Genomic DNA, 23,925 nt, shown 5'->3' with positions numbered 1-23,925 from the left:
ACAAGAAAAACCGACCTCAAATGGTAAAACAAAGCTAAAATGTAAATAAATTGTCATCTATGTACTTCATTTGTTAGATACATTTTTTAAGTGAAATTGTGGATTAAGACTAGTTTTATGGCTAGCCAAACCTCAATCTACTATAGTGACTGTCATATTATATTTTGACGCCGGCAAAATATTGACCTCGGGGTAAAAATATCATATGATATCTTAACAATGAGGTCAGTATATCGTATGAAATATAAATGAAATATTAATATGCACCTCTCATGATGTTTACACCCCCTACAAGGGTGTTAATTATCACAGAAAAGGGGTTAATAGATCGTAGCCGGGGGTTGAATTATCTTAACAAAGGAGTTTTAATGTACATTATTGCAGCAGGGGATTATTTTATAGCAATGTCGGTGGGGGGTGGTGTTAAAATGTCATAACAATGGCGTTAATTCATCGCAGAAGAGGATGAAAATATTACAGCAGGAGGGTTAAATCATCATAACGGGGGGATTTATTTATCGTACCTAGTGGTTGGCTTCAGATATCATACAAGAAGGGTTAAGTTACCAATCATAGGGTTACTTTATCGCATCGGGGGTTAAAATATCGCAGCAGCATGGTTAAATATAAGGAACAAGGTGGGTTAAAATATCCTAATAGGGGGTTTATTTATCGCATCAGGGACTTAGATATCATAAGAGGGGATTTATTTATCGAAACAAGGGGTTTAATCATAATAAAAGAGGGTATTTATCGCATCGGAGGCTAGGGTAAATTATCTCAGCAAAGGGGCTAAAATATCGCAGCAGGGGTAAAACTATTGAAATAGAGGGTTTAATGTCATAACAGGGGGTTCATTTATCGCACCAGGGTGTTAAAAAATAGCATTAGAGGGATTAAGATTTTGCAGCAGGGGTGTTAAGCTATTATAACAGGGGCATTATCTTATTGCAGCAAGAGTGTTAAATAACCCTGTAAATTAATATTATGGTAGTTATTTGGAAAGTTGTAGCTCAGTATCATATAAATCTATAATTGTTTATGCAAGATATTGGGAACACCAGGAAAATCATCATTGCGAGAGCATTTTTGTTTTCTATTTTAAGTGGTTCAAGTCATGAGCCTAGCATCAACCATTGCTGTCCTTTTGTAGTATGAATTATTTTGTACAATTTCATTGGCATCCGCACATGTCTGTGATTTTTTTAACCACACTGCTAAAATGAATAAACCCACCTGTTATGATACTTAAACCCCTGTTCCAATATTTAAATCCCCTCATGAAAAAATAACCCCCGTTTTGATATTTGTAACAACCATCTGCCATATATTAATCCCCTCCTACGATAAATTCACTCCATTTTATGATATTTTAACCATATGCTGCGATTTTTAACTCCTCTATTGTAATATTTTAACAACTTGCTGCGATAAACTACCCCTCTCCCGTTATAATATTTAAACCCGCTGCTGTAATATATTGACCCCTTTGCTATGATGAATTAACCCCCATTATATTTTAATCCTCCTGCTGCAATAATTTAATCATCCGGTTATGATATTTCAACCCCATACACTGCTATTTTAATCCGTCTGATTCATTATATTAATCCCCCTGCAATAAAATACCTTCCCTGTTATGATATTTTAACCCCATTGCTGATGTAAATTAATTTTCCTAAAGCCATATTTTAACCCTAAATGCTGCGATAAATTATCCCCTGTTAAGATACTTTAAAACTCTGCTGCGATATTTTACTCCCCTGTTGCAATATTTGAACCTCCGTCCTGCATTAAATTAACCCCTGCTGTAACAAACTAACCCCCGAGTAATATCTGAACACCCGCTACGATAAGTTCACTCCCACCTACGACATTTTAACCCCCTGCTGCAATATTTTAACTCCCTCCAGTGATAAATTACCCCCTCCCCATAATTATATAAATACCTACAGTGTGAGGGTCAAGTTATGATAAGGGGGAGTCATAATTTCGCTATGATATTTTTACTGCGGGGTCACTCTCTCGTGGGTGTCACAATATCGTATGACAGTGACAATAACAAATATGGCGCAACTTTGTGTTCTGTACAAAATAATCAAATTAGGTAAAACAGTAGTGTGCTCAGTTCCATTTAGGACACGTCAATTTAGGTAAAAAAAACACATCTGAAATTATTTCTTCCAATGTAACGGATTAATCTGTTCTAATATGTTATATCAATCATGATATATAAACAGAACAAGTTGATTCATGTATATTACTACGCATATTTTAGGGAAGTTATTAATATGGACGTTAATATCGTCTCTCTTATCAAACAATCAATTGCTAAGGTGACCACTGGTGTTTCATTCGGGATGTATTTCTTGAAAGAAAGGGACTTTTACAGCTTTCCGATAATTCTTCATTTTTATGCCATGCGTTTTATGTAAATTATTATTTTATACAAATATGTGTATATGTTGTTTAAAATTTAAGTTGACACATACAAGGTAAGAACATATGCATACATACAAAAATTATAAAATGGAATTAATATTTTCAATCCATATCTTTGAATATTTTTTTATAGTTATGTTGCATCTTGTCTTTATATCATACTGTATATACCTGAGTGAAGAAGGAAACTGTCTTTTTCTGCGTGAAGTATTTCTAAGGCATATTCTAAAATATTATATTTTTGTTATCTTTTTTAATTCAATGAATTTCTAAAGCAGGCTTTACTAAAATCAATGTCTTTGTTGTTACTGATCTCAGAAAATTCCATGTTTTGAAAGCACTGCTTAAAAACAGAGGTTCCAAGGAAACCGAATCGCTTAGCTGCATAATTTTTTTGCAATTAAAGAACAATAACTCTAAAAAGGTTTTTTTCGCACAATTTTGACTAAAAGAAGACTTTTGTAGGACTTATCATATGGACGACATCATCAATTAAAAGTTTCCTTGTATCTATCATACTGTTTAGGATATTGACTGAAACTGCCAAACATCGTTTTCCGTTTTTCAAGACAATAACTCCAAGCGGTCCGACAACTTTGACCCCCGTTGACTTTGGAACGTATTATAATGAAGATCATTTCGACAACTGAAAGAGTTCGGCTAAACCTATTGGGTTTTGAGATATTACAGAAAACTTCTGAGTGACTCCTTGTTCTCTTTTTGGGCAGTAGCAGCAATGTTTTTGATAGACCTTCTTGTATGTCTTCTGATTATTGTTATTCTTTTGATTTTGACCATTTGTTGCAATCTGAGATAAGCCTGTGAGACATGATCAGTTATCTGCCCCGTAGCGGAAAAACCAATTTTGTAAAAAATTCGTAAACCGTTTTAGATACACACAAACCGAAAGCTCCATATTGTTCACGAACAGCGGGTAGTACTATTGGACAATGTTTTGGAAAGATTTGAGGTGTCCTTGGTTACGCGATTTTGCGACTTACAATTCATGTGGTCACTTAACTTTAAAACCGAAAGTCGTACAGACTTGGGACCTTCACTGTTGATCTTAGATATGTTGTGTTTTTGAAAATGTCATGGTCAAAGGTCAAAGGTAACAAATTTGACTTTGGTCTTGTTATGGAGTTGAATTGAAAACGGTAACATATAGACACATAAAATGTGTATGTGAATAAGATCTTCATTTCTTATGTAGAACACAAAGCGTTTTAATGTAGCGTTTTGATTTTATAGCTCGAAAACTAGTATTTTTAGTGAGGTTTGCAGTATTTTGCTTATAGGTCACAAACCGTTTTAGATAGAGGTGTACTGTAAATGACAAATATGTGCAGAATAACAAGTTCTACAGGAAAAGTAGATATGTCCATTCAGCATTTTCAAAATTGTAAGTCATGGCCAAAACAAACCGATTTTTAATGTTATTTTAATAGGATCAGTCAATTTGTTTCAAATGATTTCAAAGAAAAGTACCTACAAACTATATATATTTCTTGATCAGGATCATAAATGCTACCTACATATTCTAAGGTCAAGGGTCAAGATCATTTGTTTTAATGGTCAAAAACTGATCCAGATATGTCTTTTTTTCCCATTTTTCCAATATGGTTAAAGATAAACAACTTAATCTGCTTCCAATCAATTTAGAAGCATGGTTCCAAATCCAATGATATGCCGCAATATATAATTTCGGTCAAATTTGACGGGTTTTTGAAATTAGTGAAAATAAACCAATTCGCGACATTTTTAAAAAGTGAGGTTTCTTTGTCGTATTGACTCTAGGATATCATATTTCCATTCGAATAACCAATATAAGCCCTTTTTAACTCGTTTTATTAAGGTCTTTCCCATTTCAATGGGAAGACCTTCTTGTATTTCTTCTGATTTTTATTTTTTTCTGCCGCCCAATGTCCCCGCTTCTGATAAAGTTGATCGCGATAAAATTTTGACCATATCTTGCAATCTGTGATAAGACTTTGGAATGCATCCTGTGTAACGTAATCATTTTGTTAGATATCTGCCCCGTAGCGGCAAAACTAATTTTGTAAAAATGTCTTTGACCGTTATAGGTACACATAAGCAGAAACTTCCATAGTGTTCAGAAACAGACGGCAGTACTATTTGACAACGTTTCGAAAACAAATTGAGGTTTCCCTGGTTACGCGATTTTGCGACTTACAATTCAGTTGGTCGCTTAATTTTAAAACCATCAATTATACTTTTGTACTGAAATGCCACATTGTTTCAACATTGCTGTGTCAACTGACATAGTGGAATCAAATCACTGACACCTGTTTTAACATTATTCATACTCTTATCTCTTATCTTATCTGATTTGAAAGTAATCATCCAGTGATTTATTTTGACTTCTTTTGAATATCGCTCACAGAGATTATCCATTTCCAATGCATAGATCTACTTTCAGTATGTGCTTTTAGCACTACATAAAGGGATGGCCATTTGACATGGAAGCGATAATTGGGATCTTTATTTTGGATACTTTATAATTACCTCCCTTTCATTTCTTCTCTTATATCGAAAAAAAAAACAGAAACAAAAATAACATTTCTAATGTTAATACTACTAAATTACTGTTTATTATTACTGAAACCCGCTACATGAATTAACGGTAAGAGGGATCTTGCTCATTTCCTTTCAAAAGCCTCAAATACATTTTAAATACACATTATTAATGGTGGAATTCTCATGGCAGTTATAAAACAAATTTAATATATAACCATGGTGACGATTGAGATATTTTTTTCAGTGTAACAGGATGTTTTCATGTTGAACTCATGGTGTCTCGATTTAGTGCAGTCAAATTGACCGACAAGTTCAAAATGAGACAACAACAAAAAAACAGAAACTGAAAGCAGAGTAAGGTAGTTCTTTTTCTTCTGTACTTTGGAAAGAGTTAGTGTTGTCCTTAAATATCTTGATTATATGCTTTGGTTTAATGCCCGAGCAGCAATATTTCAGCTATATTCATGTAATACACATAAAATGGGTGATAAAATGAACATAAAATAATGAAATGAATAATAGTATCGGACAAAAGAATAATAGTATCGACAATTTTGATTGCCACTGGAAATAGGGAGAGGTGGGTAGGATCGGGCAATTTAGCCTCCAGTGGCGGAGCCCTATGGTTCCTACTCAAGGAGAATACCACAGAAGGGTTCGTTAACATGCGAGAGGAACGTGACATCTTTCCCAAAATGTTGCACCACTATGGCTTGCGGTTAGGTTTTTCGTAAAATGACCTGACGACCCCAGCATGTAACATACCAAGGTACCCATTCCACCACCAGGGACACACAATGCAGTTGCTCTGTGAGCTGAGCGCCCTAGCCCTAGGTCAGGATTTTGAGCTATATTTAAGTGCCTTCTACGACAAGCTTAGTTCTGTTTCTGGCCTATTCTTTTGATACCCGGATCCACACGGGGCGATTGTCCTTAAACATAATGAATTCAGATTCATTTTTTGTTTCCTATGTGGTTTAACTTATGTGACAACTCGGCCCACAGGCTTGACATCCAAGGTCAACTTGGCTTCTCTAGTTTAAATAGAATTCATCTTCTTACTGGTTATATAAACCTCGTATAAATAGATAAACAGACTTCGAGTGTGGGACATTTACCTTTATTTTTCATAACTGAATTTGGAAACTTTAATTCAAAACTGCATTTTATTTGCCAAAAAAAAACGCTTTATCAAGAATTTAGTTGATATAAGAAACTGTTCATTTTTGGTTAATCTAATGTTTCATTTTTCTTTTCGTCAGTTGTTGAACAAAAACTTACATTTTATGATCTTAAGATCTGTCATAAACTAAATGGGCTAACATCTAACAGAAATAGCACAAAATATATTGAAACAATGGTACATGTAACTTTTTATGCAATTAAAATAATGTGACGAATTAAATGGGTCTCCGTGCCAAATAATAAAAAAAAAAAACAGTCAGTGGGTGGCACATGACATTAGTTTTAAAACAATGTTCCACTATTTCATTATTATGATTAATATCACAAATGTCATTTTTCAAAGAGCTGAATGTTTGTCTTCGATTAAATACAACGGTATAAGAGAAAACAGATTACATAAAAAAAGCATTGCAATCTGTTAACAATTGCAGATAACTCTTTATTTTTGTGCAAAATTTAGTGACTTTTATGAGAACTTTCAAATTATTTTCGAAGCCATCTATAGTCGACTAAAAATCTTTGATATACACACTTTTTGTAAGATATAACCTTTTCATTGGAACCAAAATTTCAGTGAAAAAAATGTGCCATCCATTTTATAGGATTTACCTGATTTTGTATGGACAGCCTTTTATTTGTTTATGAGTTCTTACTCCAAATTAGATATGCAATGAAGGCAACATAGCTATCAAATATGAAACATGTTGAAATTAAGTTGAAACATATGATATTAGCACATTCTTACCTTGTTCAAATCTTCGCCTTCGTTGATAATGGTATCGTCTTATTACAACGGTGATAAGAAAGAACAGAAAAACGACCAAAGTCCCAATTACTATCCCAACTCTGCAAATAGTCAATTAACATCAATTTATTGATATTGTTTTTGTTAGTTTAAAGGATACACATGATCAAGCATCTCAAAATCTTTTGAAAGATGCAAAGTAAAATGATCTTGATTGAAAAAGTAAGTAAAAATAATCATGAGTTAATATTGTTTTAATAACCCTTTATAATAAGTATAAAATCATTATTTCCAGGGAATTGAACATTGCCTGTAAATCATTCATAACTGACAAAAAGTACTTGTTCAAGACATCATAAGTAGACGTAGAGAGAGACAGTTTCAAACGAAAGTACATTCATAAACAACAACAAAACTAAGAACACTAAAATCATGTCACAAAATAAAATGCACATAAGGACAATACAGTACAAAATCATTAACAATTAATTGCGTTATTACATAGGGACATGCAGACCTTGTCATTTTGCAAATCGCTAACTACCTTTGTCCTTTGGAATATTCCAAATATGCACTCAATATTGGTTATTCATTTAAGGGTGACGACCGCTTAAATTTTAGAATAACGACATTTATCTATTTGTAACATAACCTTTTTTATAATATTTTGTTTTGTGAACGCCATCAGGCACTAACCAGTTATGGAAATTATTTCTGGTAACAGGCCTACATAACACAAATTCCAAAGGCTTAAAGAGCTTTTATATTTGGAAAATAGGCAATCAATGCTTCTTAATTTTAAGATTTAAAGTCCAGGTATTTGACAATAAGACAATAAATATTGCAAAACCAATAAACACTACGCAGAGTAGTTAAGTACTTTCGTTGAGGTTTCTACAAGGAGAGATAAGTCTGTCGTGACGACGTGATTTCGTAGCTATAGAAACGTCGACGCCATTACCTTCGCTTCCATCATAGCGAGGTGTTTTCTTCAATATTTCCCGGCTTCTGTTACTCAAATAATGCTTGCATAAGGAAGAAATAAATGTTTTCTCTCAACATTTTATTGCAAGACGATAGAAGACAATATTTTAAAGAGGAAATATGCAATTTTGTGAATGTGCATTTCATTAGTTGTGGCCGGAACTTTTTACCTTATATGGAAAACGACGTTACTGAGAAGCTTGAGATCTTATTTCTGTCAGCTGATCGCACATTCGTTCGACTAGCGAGAAGAAAATGACGTAACAGAACATAATGTTACGGCTTTTTCAATATGCCAACGTATGAAGTGATAGCTACAGGTAATGTTTATTAATTCTATCAATCGATATTCTATCATTTTTTATCATACACATAAAATTTTACCTTTCCATGGTCCAAAAACGATGACCCGACTTTGTACACAATATTGACATCTTTTTAATTTGTAATATCAAAGTTTGCCACTATAGTCGAGATTGATTTTAACCATGCATATCTTTGCCCAAGTTATATCCATCCTCGAAGTTATCACAGAAATATGGTATCAAAGATAACGTGTATGACACACATACAAGTATATCCATGTGTCATGCTACATTCTGATCTATTTTCTGTGACCATTACTTGAGTACATTTCAACACTAGTCTATAATAGTAATATTTTACTTTGGTGTTTGATCTGCTAGTTATCTGATACATACATGGAAACATGCAGACTAAAAACTCTTTAGTATGAAAACCCTTAATCAAAATTACAGGATATTGCCTATGAAATTGAAATTTCTGTACCAACGGTTTTGAAACTTTGGGAAAATTCTAACAATATTTTGCATTTAAAACGAATATAATTTTATTCTACATTGAACAGCAGTTTAGGTTAAATGGGGAATTTAGCAGTACGTGTATGTGTATGAATTCAGGAATAAATGCACTTAGTGATTTCATAACAATATTTCAGCATCAGGAGTGTATTTTCTTTTTAACTGATTTCTTACAATAACAAAGGCATTAAAAATTTTGAAAGAGCAATATGTTTGCATGCTTTTCACCAAAATATAACTGTTGTGAACCCAAAATAATACTATGACAACCCATTTCATACATGTTTGTTATTTGTCAGCAAATTGTGTAATCAGTTCACAAATATAATTTTTTAAAGAAACACATGGGACTCAATTTGCATTATAATTTTAGGACCCTCTCTTCTTACTACCTGCGTAGTTTGAATAAGGATTATATAAGTACACATAAATGTATGTATGTATGTATGTATTATCCAAGTAATGTAGAAGATGACCAAATATGAAAGACATTTGCCAGTACAACCAGGTGAGTTAATATATTTCATACTTCAAAGTGCATATTAATTGTACACTGACGCACACAAGTGCATATGGGTGATGATGAATTGTAGCACTGTCTATTAATATTTGATGATAACATCTTGTTAATACATGTATCTAAGTACCAGTAGTAAATGAGACTACACATAACATGTACAATGTACATATTAATACCTGATGTAGAAATATACAATGATTTTTTTAAATTGTTAGCTGTGCCTTCAATTGTTTCATTTTTAATTTAAGCAAATTTGTAAATAGTGTGATGTACTGACTACCACGTTTATAAGGCATGTACCCTTCTCACAAATATACAAGCACAATCACAATCATTTTGTCTGTCTAGAAATAGTGTTGCTTGCAATTTTCTTAGCTTGACGCACTTCCCTAAAATTTGCAAAGCATGGATTTTCAAGGGTAGATTTAGGCGGTTTTACATTGAAACTTTAATTTCTCGCTAGTTATACAAAGGATATCTATATTGGACCCACTCTGAAAGAATATTTCAGCAATTTCAACTGTGCGCCCCACCTTGTATAAAAACCTGGATCCACACTTTGAATAGCATATTATTTTGTTTGAATTAATAAGATTTCAATTAAAAACACTTGATGTCTAACCTCTTATCAGAACCAGTTGTTCATTTCTATCTACATGTATTTACATTACTACACCAGTCGTTTACTTTCAATATTCAAGTGTCTACAAATGTTGGACGAATACAAAGCCATTTAATGTTTGGCTAGGCAAAGAATCCCTATTAGATTGCAAAATTTCTCTAGTCCTAAAGGGGGGGGGAGGGGGGTAATGGTTACTAAAGAGTGATACTGTACAACAATCGAATGAGCTTTCTTCACATTTCATGCGGAAGTTTATCCAAATGTTGACAAAAAGAAGGCTGTGATCCGACAAAGAAGGGGGTTTCATTTGCTCTTTTTGACAAAAGTCTACACAAGCGTATAAATAGTTAAAAGGGTAACCCAACATCGGAAGCCATCACAGTTTCTTAAATTTTAGAGCAGTGCTCAGTATTGATAAAAATTCGAAGAATATCTTTGTGTTGAACCGTTATGCTGAAATGGTTTGTTCCCTAATATTTAGCCACATAAGCCACTGAAAACATTCTTATATTATACAGGGTCAGGTCCTGACACTGTGAAAAGGAGGGGTGCCAAACGGGGTTCCTCAGAAAAGGGGGGGGGGGTGCTAAGGCAGTACTTACCATTTTTCTCAATTTTATACATTGAAATAAAAATTAAAAACAAACAAACAAAACAAAACAAAACAAAACAAAACAACCCTCCCCCCCATAAAAATAGGAGGGGTCCGCACCACCCGCACCCGATCTGCCACTGCCATACCCCTATATCCCTCAGAACAAAAAAATAAATCAAAACAAAAAAGCAACAACAAAAAAAAAAACACGCCGATTTAATCAAATTAAAAGCTGACGGTTGAAACGGATCTCAATTTTAACCAATTTTGAGGACAGTTATCGATCCATGACATCGGAAAACGGGAGACAAATAACGATAAAGCGAGTAGCTTGGTTATTTTAATAATGCAATTTTCCAACGATTTTTGTAAGTCTGTGGTTCTTTCTTATTGTAATTTGTAACTATTATTCTATTTCGTTATTTGGCCACCCTTTAAGAAACGTTATGTTATTTCAAAACTAGATGTAACTTGGATTATTTGTGATAATAGAGCTGTACACGAGTGTAATAGGACTTAAAATGCATATCTTGTGTTTCCTTCATCTGACCCTGTTGTTGAAATCATATTCTTAAACTTCGGGTTTGTTGTGCCAATTTGTAGTATTTGGGCTGTGTATGTATGTGTTATCAACTGAGAGATGATAGGTAAATATTATGTGGTAAATGTATCTAAGGCTAGGATTGATTTCAAGTTTGATTGCATTAACAGATAATACAGATCAGAACACAGGATTTTTTAAGGGGGGACAAACCTAATCCATCGGAGGTTTTGGGGACTGTGATAGTCACAATTAAATCAAAGTGACGAGTTATATAATATTCATGCTTGTTTGTTGTGTGTCGCTCTCCTCTTTGTACCTGCAGTATCGACTTGTTGTTTGCTACAGTGAATTTCGAATTAAAAAAAAAAGTCGGAGAGTTTTCTGTTCATTGATTGTAAGTGTACCATGTAAACACTCTCGAAATTGAATAAAACACCAACCTGTGCACTGCTTCGATGCCACGTGAACTTTTGTGTACAATTTTAAGGACTTAATTAGTGTCATTTATGCTTAGCATCATGATGAAATTTAATTAGTGGGTTTAATGTTAATAAATTAATACAGCAAATTTGTGTTTTGATGCATTGATCCCGGTTTCTTATGAATATTAAATCTCTTTTTTATTCCAAAGTTAATTTTCAAACAACGACATAAATTGATTCAGTGATTCAGTACACGAGTACTTTGATTTCAGTAAGACCTTAATTATTACCTACTTCTGCCTTTGTGTTTTAATGAGTTTATATTAAAAAATTGGCATTTAAAAAAGTGAACATTTATTTCAACATATTGAAGAAATACGCTGGATATGCTACTATGTCATATATCGTAGTTATTCCATAACGAGTTCCGATATTAGAAACTGATCATTTGTGCGCTTGTCAAAATATGGAAGGACGATTTTTTGCCACATTGATGCATAAAAGTAAAGCGTCCTGGTTAATAAGCCCCACAGATTAACTCCTTCCTCATATTTCAATAATCCTCGATAATATGCCAATTAAAAAACTGCTATGACTATGGATATTAACCAAGTATAAAGTTTGCAGAGCGAATTGAAAAGTCAAATTTTTTGATTTTTTCAATGAATTTTATCAAAAATAAAATCTTAAAATTTGTTAATAAACGTAGGCATTACACTTTTCTAAAACTACTTTTAACGCCGCATTTTTAAGGTATTGTTTATAAGGATCTGTTGGGATTATCACGCTGGAGTTCGTCCATATGTCTTGAAGAGTTGTTTTGTATGCTTACTTTCGATTCTAACTATGGAAACAATAAACAAAGTAATTTTATCGCTTGTTTTCTTATATCATAATTTTTACAGAAACATATCTATCAATTGGAAGAAACGAGAGAGGTTTAAAGTGATCCGTAAATTCCATCATATTTTTTTTTTTTGAAATTTTCCCGAAAGTACCTTAACTACCATGCGTATACTCACATTTCACCACCAGTTAGTCCCTCCTTCATGAAAGTCGTATAATCTGGAAATAAATCGTTCTTATGAGGATAAAAATCGATTAAATCAGTGATAGTTCAGAAACAGTTTATTACGAAAAGAACAACTTTCAATTCAATTGAAAATTTAACAGCTTTAAAATATTTGTAGGGTGTATAGTATAAGACTAACCTTGAAAAATATTGCGCCTTGTAAGCTCCAGTGAGATACTGTTGTTAAACGGTAAATGACATTTATAGTTAAAATCCATGTCTTTACTGGAAAAATTTCTTATTTCCAATGTAAATCCGTTGAAAACTAATTTGACGAAATATTTGCCGATTAATTCTCCATTGTTCACATCAATATATTCAAACATTGACTCATTATTTTGTTTACTCCAGGCATATTTCCATGGACAGCTGTTGAGATTACATGATTTTGTTTCACATAATAGTTTCAACGTATCTCCGTATGATTTAATCTTTTGTAGGAGGACTAAACTCAGATTTCCTACAATTAAAATCATCTGTAATATATCAAAACACTACTTTTTATTACTTTTCCTTTCCACTATTGCCCCCCCCCCCCCGCCCTGGACTTTTATGTGCAACTCGGTCGGTGTTTCTAGAAAAACGGAGGACGCTTACCCTACCGGTGAATTTGGTCTATGTTCCCAGTTTTCAGTGGAGTCCGAGTTGCTCATTTGCTTTTGTTACCTTGTATGTATGATTTTAGTTACTATATGTTCTTTGTTGTGTATGTCTGTGTTCCATGTCTAGTCTTTGTCTCTGGATTACGTTCTTTTGATTACCTTGCTTCCCTTGATTACTCTTTCATTAATTTATTTTCAATTATATTAATATTACGAGTTTAGGTATTTTGAATAGTCAAGGAGACAACAACCCCATCGGGATAAAACTGTCAACCCAGAGCCACCCATTGCCCACAACTCGCACGTTGCTTGGTCCTCGTTGAGCATACAAGGTTAGTTTGTATAATCTGGCTTGGTACTTTGACGTGGATGTTTTTCAATTTTTGAACAGGTTAAACTAAATATACTTTATTATAAGTGTAAATTGCCGCAAACATGGTTATGTTGTATAATCTGATAAAAAATAATAACATTCCTGAAATACATTTTTTAAACAATTATTGAATATGTTGAAAGCAATTAACGTCTAAGAAAATACTTGCTGGTACTATAAATTTCACGATTTCAATCATTTTCCATTCTGTCATGCTAATATGTGAGATATGATTTACAAGACGACTACCTAAGGATGCTAGAGGGTATACTTCAAATTACATTGAAACCGTATAATACATAGATTAGTAGCATAACTAAAAAAAGTTTGTTTGTTTGTTTGTTGGGGTTTAACGTCCGAGCAGCAATATTTCAGCTATATTCAGACGATGAACATGAAATTGATGACCAAATGAACATGAAATGATGATGAAATGAAAAAGGGATGGGACACAAGGACAATGGGATCGACAAATTTTGATTGCCACTGGAAATAAGGAGAGGTGGGTAGGGTCGGGCAATTTAGCCTCCTGTGGCGGAGCCCTATGGTTCCTACTCCGGGAGAATACCACAGTAGGGTTTTTTAACGTGCGAGGAACGTGGCATCTTTCCCAACACGGTGCACCACTATGGTTTGCGGTCAGGTTTTCCGTATTATAGCCTGACAACCCCAGCATGTAGCACACCAGGGGTATCCCATTCCACCACCTGGGGCACACATCCCAGTTGCTCTGTGGGCAGAGCGGCCTAGCCCCCGGCTAGGGTTCTGAGCACTATTTAGTCGCCTTTTACGACAAGCTTAGCGCTGCTGCAGGCCTATTCTTTTAACACCCGGACATGCACGGGGCACTAAAAAAAAGTAAAGGGTCAGCAACCATATCAACTGGCCCTTAAAGGATATTTCGTTTTCCACATAATTCACTTACCTTCACTTACATGTACGATAAAAACAGAAGACATCTTAATTATAGAACTCTACCGAACTCTAAATTTAAATGAATTAATAATGATGATTAGACAAATGACAAATGAGGTACATTTTTGTATAAGTCATCGTGCTTTTAAAAAAGAAAAACGGCAAATATTGTTCCCGTGATAATAAAACGTGAAATGTTCTAGACAAAATCAGTCATGTTCTCTAAGTTTTGCTAAATGATCGAATGAGGCAATATATATCGACACAATTGATTACTACAATATCCTCTTCATGTTGTTCCAACCTCTCATTATCCCGAATTAATTAATAGAAATCACCGAAATTGCTTGTGTGTGTGTGGAGTGGGGGAATCTTAGATTTTTTTGTTAATAAATCACAGGTTTTAGTCATGTTTAAGTGAAACTTAAGTAATTAAGGACTGATTTCAAAAAGTAATAATATTAAGCCTGTTATCCCTATTATCTTGTAGAAGTAGTTGATGAACATACTTTAGTTACGAATTCCTTTTGGAGAAAGCTTTGACTGGGGAATATTTTTTATAGAAAAATCATTTTTTGTTTAGAATCAAATCAAGGTTACCAGGTACTATTGGATAGATTTTGATAACACTTAATTGTTTGTTTGTTTGTTGGGGTTTTACGTCCGAGCAGCAATGTTCAAGCTATATTCAGACGATGAACACGAAATTGATGATAAAATGAAGATGAAATGATGAAATGAAAAATGGATGGGACACAAGGAAAATGGGGTCGACAAAATTTAGATTGCCACTGGAAATAGGGAGAGGTGGGTAGGGTCGGGCAATTTAGCCTCCTGTGGCGGAGCCCTATGGTTCCTACTCCGGGAGAATACCACAGTAGGGTTCTTTAACGTGCGAGGAACGTTGCATCTTTCCCAACACGGTGCACCACTATGGTTTGCAGTCAGGTTTTCCGTATTATAGCCTGACAACCCCAGCATGTAACATGCCATGGGTACCCCATTCCACCACCTAGGCACACATTCCAGTTGCTCTGTGGGCAGAGCGCCTAGCCCCCGGCTAGGTTTCTGAGCACTATTTAGTCGCCTTTTACGACAAGCTTAGCGCTGCTGCCAAACAAACTTTCATAAAAGCTTATAAATCTTCTGATTGTGGACAGATGGCGCCTTACTCCTTACCGTGATGGAGGACATGTTATCATTGCAATCATACTGTAAAATGTGATTTTGTAGTAAACATTATCTGAAAAATGTCTTAAAATTTCTACAGAATTAATGACCATAGGTACATGTAATTAAGCTTTTGAATATCTAAAATAATACAACCAATTTAGCATCAGTGTGTGCTAATGTCCATAGTTTTGTTTTGTTTAAATGATTATTTCATACTTTTTAAATAAACTATTTACGCAAATAAATATCCACACAATCTGCATTTTTAACTGAATTAATATAAACAAGTATTATTACACATATTTGTGAAACATTTACTATTTACTACTGACATGTGTAAGATGGTGGTGTCAATAATTTGATTAAATTTGAGGATATCATCAGGTTTGAAAACGGCATGACTTGACTCATGGAAAATACCCCTCTTTAAACAAAGAGGTAAAGTCCTACAAACAAAACATATGAGACTAACCAATTTTATTGAACAGTGCAACTACAGACTATCTTGTACAATTGTAGAATTCTGTGCCCCTATTTAAATAAAAAGATTGCTTTATATCAACATGTATCAGTATAATGTCAGACACAAAAGATCCTCCTTAACAATGGTATTTGGAGATAATTTTAGGTATATTTTTGTAGTAACATTCACAAAGTATTTGCCTGTTTTTTTTGCGAAGATTGCACGGTACAAAGTCCGCTTTTGTAATCAAAAAGTTTGTCTCTTAGAATGCACGTAATGTTTATTATTTGATGTTACACTACGATTAAGTATTTCGTAAACATGTATTTACTTAAAAGAGAAAAAAAACGAAGAAGGTGCAACACAGCAAAATGCAAAAAGTAGTATCTATATCTTGTTTAAATGCTTAAAGTAATTTTGAACTAATGTTTTATTCATAACATCTGTCTCCAAAACGTCGAAAACACCAAACCACATACCTCATGATTGTTCTTTTTTATTTGTGTATGTTAGGTTTGTAAGGAATTAAAATATATGTTATTTCAGTAATCGTGAATAAAAGGGAAAATGTATTTTTAAACATTTAATGCAGATCAAATGTAAATTATATTAACAAGGAATAACGACGCAAATCAATATGTTTTCTTCTGTTGAATTAATTTGTTTGCAAATGTTGTGCTGTTTTTGTTTTATTAACACACTGTATACAAGTCAACCTAACATTTTTTTTCTCAGTTTGTGAATGGCATTATGTATCAGTTTATATTAAATTCAGTGACTGCCAAAGGTGATTCAAGAAAACCCACTGAACAAACGATGCTGATTCGGTCTAGACGTGATTACTTCTTAAATAACAATAATCATTTCTGCATTTAGACACGTATTGTCATGCGAAATTCGTGCATAAATCGCCCATTAAAATAATCCAAATCACGAACGATACTTCTAGCAAAATGTCGATTTTATGTAAAATATCGATATTTTATCTCAAAAAGGGCAATAATTCAACAATAACTGAGACGGGTATGTGATTAGTACAGTAACTGTTTCTAAAGAAGACATAGAAGTAAGTTCGGTGGGTTTTTGACCTGCATAAATGACCTCCTGTCTGATTTGTTACTGTTACTTAAAAGACAAAATCTCCAACTTAAATACCAATACATTCTTCTTTTCTTTTCCAGTGCGTCAAGATATAAATCGTAAGTACTGTATGATAAAAACGTATAGAACAGATTTAACGTCAAAATAATATATTTCGTATAATGACATGTTACTATTTTTTTACCTATTATATATTATGACTTTTCAAAAAATCAAAGATTAATAAAATTCAATATACAATATTTATATTGAATTAGCCAAACACTTTGACAAAAATCAATATGGGTATTCGAAAAATGAATAAATGATATTCCTACTTTATCATAATTACTTGTACTTTAGTATTGTTGCTAAACAACAAAGCCGCAGAAAGCAAAATGAATGTATTGGAAAATCGTAGAAAACTTCAATTCAATATGAATTTGTAATATCATTTTAAATAACCATGATCTGTAAATATATTTGTTATACAAAACGTAGAAAATGATATTTAAGGTGAATGACTACATCCTCTTTTTAAAAATAAAAAAAAACCTTTTTCTGTTTTATTTGTTCAATCAAAATAGATTGTGTTAAGAAATTTCATTAATTTGTAGAGAGATAAGGGTTACTTTGAGAAAAAGGAGACGTTGTTTTTAAATAATATAAGTTTTAACATGAACTAGTCAACCGTCAAATGTGAAAATTTGTAACGTTAAAAAAATGAAAGAATAATAATTACAAAAAAATAATGAACAGGAGCCCCCATCTTTCCATTAATTAATGTAAATAGGGAGAGGTGGATGGGGTCGTGTAATTTAGCTTCTGTGGCGGAGCCCTATGGTTCCTACTCCGGTAGAATACCACAGTAAGGTTCTTTAACGTGGGAGGAACGTGGCATCTTTCCCAGCACTACTTTGGTTTGGGGTCAGGTTTTCCGTATTATAGCCTGACAACCCCAGCATGTAATACGCAAAGGGTACCCCATTCCACCACCTGGGGCACACATCCCAGTTGCTCTGTGGGCAGAGCGCCCTAGCCCATGATAAAATGTTAAGAATAATTGCATATTACGGTTAAAGAATAGGATGAAATGTAGAATATGTGTGGTTTTGTTGTTTATCGGTAATTTTTGACATATTCCTTTGATGTACACAGATCAATAATGCTTGTCACAGCGTACTGGTCCAGATACAGAAAATAACAGGTCAGTTTTAAACCATGCATGAAAAATCCGATTGTAACAGTGGAGTTGAATTACGTTGTATCATCCCGACAAAGAAAGGTTATTGTAAGTTTTCTTTGGCAAGATCAATATTTTGATTTTAGTATATTTTTTACACATACAAAAACGAATATTAATTGTTATTTACGAATTATTGATAAACAGAATATAAGGCAATTGGTTTTTGATTCTGGATTTTCCTCGAAATCTATGTCTCGCTCTACCATGCTTGACCTTAAATACCCATGACAAAGCCAGTATCGAAATCCAATTACCTACTATTCTGTATATATTAAGAATTATTTATCAAAACGGCTGAAAGAATATGAGTGGAGGGTTTGATTTTGGGCTAACTATAAAAAAGCAGAGCTTCATGATTTTAATTTAGGAATTCTTCATAGAATTTTAATAGAGTTGTCTTGTGTAAAAAAATACTAAGACCTACCATATTGAAAATGCATATAGAGAATCAATTCTAGTGCATGTGCCTGTAAGGTTATCCATTTGGCCTAAGATAAACAACTCAAATGCCTCCATGACGTGACATGTGATACTACGTAATTTATTTGAAAACCTTGATTGTACATGTACTAATAATTTCAATCTCGAGGACTTGTAACCATTGTCCTCTGCATTTATATCTTACTAACACACTTCTTAAAACATGCAGTTGAATGTAGTAACTATCCTTCAAATCACTTCCAAAGTACTCTGACAGTCAATGGTACATCTCCTAAAACGTGTAACGTTCATATTCCAACGCACACGAAACACGATCCGGCGAAACACACACACGAGGCAAAGGATACACGAAAGCCCCACAAAACACGTTGAACGGAGCACGATAAACGAATGATCGTGTCCGCCGGAAGTATTCATCTCAGAAATTGGTATATTTCGAAATCAAACTTGCAAAACGAAACTAATAATAATTTATGATATACAGTGTACATGTTCGTCCTATTTTGTTCATTACTTACATCTAATATGTAATTTTACATTGACGTGTACGTTTGTATTATGCTTTAATAAACATTCGATATACACAATTTTTAAATATCTATAAAAGTTTTGATATTAATCAGGTTCATTTTCGATATATATCGTACATTGTGCAAAGGTTCCTACTCCTATCGTATACCACAGCAGGGTTCTTTAACGTGCGAGGAACGTGACATCTTTCCCAACACTGTGCACCACTATGGTTTGCAGTCAGGTTTTTCGTATTATACCCTGACAACCCCAGCATGTAACACGCCAGGGGTACCCCACCCACCATCTGGGCAACACATCCCAGTTGCTCTGTGGGCAGAGCGCCAAGCACCCGGCTAGGTTTCAGAGTCCTATTTAGTCGCCTTTTACGACAAGGTTAGCGCTGCTGCAGGTCTATTCTTATAACACCCGGACCTGCACTCGGCGTAAATATGAAAAAAAGTAATCTTATGTGAAAATGTCAATTTTTTTTTTGTATACTGATCTTTGGGAAAACATATTCCTTTTTCCAAGAGAATAAAAATACGAATATTTCATAAAATATTGGTGAAAAATACTCCAGTTTGAAATAATTTCATATTTCAAAGACAAATCAATACCAATTATTTCATATTCCTATACTTCACCCATCGCATATAAAATTTTCAATTATAAAAGGCTATTGTAGAACCTCGAGATTGAGGACTTCAGTGCTAAACCATCTGACTGTTCTTGCAAACCCTCTCCATTCAAATATGGTCCTTCTGGTCACGTTGTTACGGGAGATTTAAACATTATCGAAAACGAATCTCTGCGTTATATCCTTTCTAAAGGTCCAAAGTACTGTGAACCACGCTGCATAAAGTGGAATTAAAACTTTAAAGTGGATGCCGTCGAGGACTATGCAAGAAAATGGATTGAACGAGAACAAGAAGACATTGGTTCTCTGTCAGAGTGGTTAAAGGCCGTGGTCTTTTGAAACGAATGAAAGTTTTAAGTAGGTCAATGAGGACCAAGGCTACATCAGATTTCAAAGACCCCGATGTAGCAAAAACATTGTCTACTATACATGACAAATGTGTTATCGTACCAGCAGACAAAGCCCAAAACAACATTGTTTTTGTCTGCAAAACGTTTTATATCTAATGTTTATTATCAGAGGTAGACGTAGAAAATAACAGCAGTGATAAGACCTATACTGCTACCACTCTCTCCAAGGAAGAGATTGTGGAAAATCATAAAACTGTGCTATCCTCTTTTGGTCTCTCTACCAAGGACAATGATTGTGATTTACCGTCTATGTACTGGATTCCTAAACTTCACAAGAATCCATACAAACAACGTTTCATAGCTGGATCTGCAAAATGTACCACCAAACCTCTTTCAAAACTTTTAACTTCTATACTCACAACTGTCAAAGATGGTCTGGAGTCCTACCACAACACTTGTTACTCACGTAGTGGTATTAATTCAATGTGGATCCTGAAAAATTCGAAAGATCTTTTGGATACAATTAGTTCAAGACTATTATCTGAATATAATAGCATTAAAACCTATGACTTTTCATCACTGTATACGTCTATTCCCCATACTCAGTTAAAATGCCGACTTAAAAACATTATACATCGTTGTTTTTTCCAAAAAAGATGGTACACCTAGAAACAAATATATAGTTCTTGGTAGAGATTCCTCATACTTTGTAAGAAATAAATCCAAATCATCTTCCAAATATACAGAGGAAGATGTTTACAAAATGCTGGAATTTTTAATAGACAACATATTTGTCCAGTGTGGTGGACGTGTTTTTCAACAAACGATCGGCATTCCAATGGGAACAAATTGTGCTCCTTTACTTGCTGACTTATTCCTTCACTCTTATGAGGCTGATTTTATAGCTGATATGAAAGACAGAATATTAATTGGCTAGATCCTTCAATCTCAGTTTCCGCTAAATAGATGAAGTATTATCTTTAAACAATCCAAATTTCGGGAATTTGATACATCGCATCTAGCCAAAAGAACATGAGATAAAGGATACTACAGACACCGTGTAGTCAGCCTCATATCTTGACCTACACTTAGAAATCGATGATAAAGGAAAACTATTGACCAAACTTTACGACAAACATGATGACTTTTCATTCAGAATTGTCAACTTTCCTTTCATCTGTGGCAACATCCCTTCGGCTGCTGTGTATGGAGTGTTTATATCAAAACTCATACGCTATGCCAGAGCTTGCCGAAACTACACAGACATTTTGTATCGCGCTAGATCTCTAACAAATAGGCTTCAGGAACAGGGTTATGTTGCTACAAGATTGAAGTCATCACTTCAGAAGTTTATGGTCGTCATGAACTCGTGGATCGTTATGGTGTATTCATCAGCACCATGAAAACTGATTTATTCAACGAGACATAGTTTTCCTTTCCTCGTTTGCCTACCCCGGACTTGACTTTTTATGAGCAACTCGGCGGGTGTTTCTAGAAAAGCAGAGGAAGCTTACCCTACCGGTGTAGCTGGTCCATGCTCCCAGTTTTTAGAGTAGTCCGAGATGCTCATTAACTTTTGTTACTTTGTATCTATGATTTTAGTTACTTTATATTCTTTGTTGTGTATGTCTGTTTTCCATGTCTGGTCTTGAACCCTGGATTACATTCTTTTGATTACCGCTATAACCTTGGTTCCCTTGATTACTCTTAGCTCTTTTAAATAATGTGATACAATCTTATTAGTCTTAAAAAGTAAATATAGCATTGTTGATATGAAAAATGTTCATTTTATAATACATGGTAAATTGCAAAAGCGTTTTCACTTGTCTGAGAGTATGAAACTATTGAAATGTCAAAAATGGTGGTAAAATATACTATTTTTCTATTCTCAAACGACCGAAAGTATGCTCTAGCTTTACACTGATTATATTTACAAATGATATACGAATATTTGAAACCAATAATTTCCTATATTAATTGATTACTGATTTTTTTTCAATGCAAAAGGAACACTGATTTTGGCATAGAAAATGAAATTACAAAGGTATTCCGTAAAATTGATCTAGCATAGGAGCTACTTCTATCATCCAATTAGAATATAGAACCGTTGCACGAAGATCGTTGAACGATAGACGAAGAGCAAATCACAGAGTGTGCAGAGGAAGGGTATACTCACACGAATTTCAGGCTGCACGTTACACTAGCCCACGATACACGCACGCGAAGCACAATACAGGCACACAAAGCACACTTAAATGGGAATGATACACGTTTCAGGAGGTGTAAACTTTAGTCAAGAGCACTCTAGATTAAGTGAACCAGGCAAACATATTTTTTTTAATTGTCAATAGTCTGTCAAACTGTATAAAACTTGGTCATGTTAGTTGTGATTTGTTCAGACTCAGTGAAACAATCTGCGAAGTAGTCATATCAAAAGGACATGATCCTTTTCAGGGTTTAAATTAGAGTTTGTCAGAGGAATTTTGCCAACTTTGAGTTAAACTATGAATAGCTTAGACGGTCAGGAATTTGTTCAGAAAGACATTGATGGGTACTTTTGGGGTAAATTTCAGCATGGACGCCGCCATTACCGGAAGCGAGGTACGGCAATTCGAAAATGTGTTTTTTTAAAAAAAAACATTGATTTATTTATAACATGCTCTAGAATAATTGTATTAACTGTGTTGATCAGGTCATTTGTAGATTACATGAAGCCATAAATTTACGACCACAGGGACGCAATACAAACAACATGTACATGGATGTGAAATTTAAGAGTCCTTAATGAGCATGTTTTTGCAAAACAGAGACGTTACACAATGGTCAAATGAATTGCAAGTTACTAAGAAGAATATGTTTTAATTTTGTCGTCTTGTCAACGATGATTTCCCATGTTGTAAATGTTTTAGATATAAACGTATCGCTGAATGTACATGTGCCTGTCTGATTTATCCAAAGTGAATCGTATTTAATGAACTTATTATTTTTGATTCATTTCAACATTTTTCGTGATGGTACTTTGTTTTAGACTTTATTCTCACCACACACTCCCTTCACATAAAATACCTAAACAGTTTAAACATTACACAGTAACATATGTATTTCTTAAATTATTCTAACCTGTAAAAACATCCTTTTCAGACAATACTTTAGATTTACTTCTGTTTGATAGCGTTGTACACTCATAACTGGAGTTTAAGTCTCCTCTTGATAAATTCTTTATTTCTAGAGTGAAACCTCCTTTTACAAATTCACCGCCATATTTGTGATGACTTGATATATTTTTATTTCTTTTGACAGAAAAGAGTAGACGAGAAAATGGCCTATCTTCATATCTGTCCCAGTATCCAATATCCAATTGGACGTCATCTTCGATTTCACATATGAGTGTAATGGTTTGTCCATAATCAGTTGCTTTTGTCAAAACTTTCCAGTAAAAATTTCCTAAAATTTGAAATATCATACACACAAAATGAAATACGAATAAATTTATAAAATATTTAAAGTTTATTATAAGATTTAATTTAGGAAGAGTCGTTCATCTTGAACGAAAATTGTGTTTTTCTTTCGACTTAATTATTCGGGAGTATTGTAAATTAAGATGACCGTTTAAACAGAATATATTTGATTTTATCTACATGT

At 33.9% G+C, this 23,925-nt stretch overlaps 1 pseudogene across 1 annotated transcript in view; it reads right to left on the bottom strand.

Annotated features, from left to right (window-relative positions):
• Positions 1-23,925, bottom strand: part of LOC148596926 (uncharacterized) — a 119,469-nt pseudogene that overhangs the window by 87,571 nt on the left and 7,973 nt on the right. Inside the window, exons 4-7 of the transcript XR_015919036.1 lie at positions 23,404-23,727; positions 12,630-12,950; positions 12,441-12,483; positions 6,911-7,011 (exon numbers count right to left, since the gene is read on the bottom strand). The product of XR_015919036.1 is annotated as an uncharacterized LOC148596926 (transcript). The remainder of the gene's footprint in view (positions 1-6,910; positions 7,012-12,440; positions 12,484-12,629; positions 12,951-23,403; positions 23,728-23,925) is intronic.

The sequence above is a fragment of the Perna viridis genome, chromosome 15 (assembly GCF_037379345.1).
Source record: "Perna viridis isolate PV_CMFRI_1.1 ecotype Kerala chromosome 15, ASM3737934v1, whole genome shotgun sequence".
Lineage (NCBI taxonomy): Eukaryota > Metazoa > Mollusca > Bivalvia > Mytilida > Mytilidae > Perna > Perna viridis.
Note: the sequence above shows the minus strand (reverse complement) of the source record. Positions and strands in the feature narration are given on the sequence as shown.